This window comes from Propithecus coquereli, unplaced genomic scaffold, assembly GCF_000956105.1.
Source record: "Propithecus coquereli isolate 6110/MARCELLA unplaced genomic scaffold, Pcoq_1.0 Scaffold110, whole genome shotgun sequence".
Taxonomy (NCBI): Eukaryota; Metazoa; Chordata; class Mammalia; order Primates; family Indriidae; genus Propithecus; species Propithecus coquereli.
This window is the reverse complement of record NW_012134970.1, coordinates 1,171,932-1,172,502: the sequence shown is the minus strand read 5'-3', so window position 1 is coordinate 1,172,502 and position 571 is coordinate 1,171,932.

The window sequence follows — 571 nt, the reverse complement described above, 5'->3', positions numbered from 1 at the left end:
GGCAGTATATAACCCCCAAAAAATTAGTGACCAACAAAGGAACTTGGATGCATCCTCTGGCATCTAGTTAAACTTCCATTTCCTTACTTTCTCTACCTCCTATTGCATTCATGGCATTTGCAGAAATTCAAAGGATTGGGGAACCTGGGGCCTCAAGGCCACATGTGGCCCTCCACATCCCCAAATGTGGCCCCTCGACTGAATCCAAACTTTTAATAAAGGGATTTATTCTGTAAAATTTAGCTTCAGTCAAAAGGCCACAGTCAAGGATCAAGAAGGCTGCATGTGGCCCCAAGGCCGCAGGTTCCCAACCCCTTATCACCATTTTTCTGAAAAGTGGACCTACCTCCTTACTTCATTATTTTTGTAATGGTATCTCTGTTCTAGATATGCAGGCTCAAGCATCAATACTTATGGATTTGGAAGAGATCCAGTATCTCTCAAACCTACAATAAATTCAAGTAAGGAGAAGGATTAAAACCAAGAAAATAACTGCAGAACTTCTATTTAGAATCAGCTATTTTTTTTAAGAACCCAAGGAAAAAAACAATTCAGTTTCATCACAAAACAT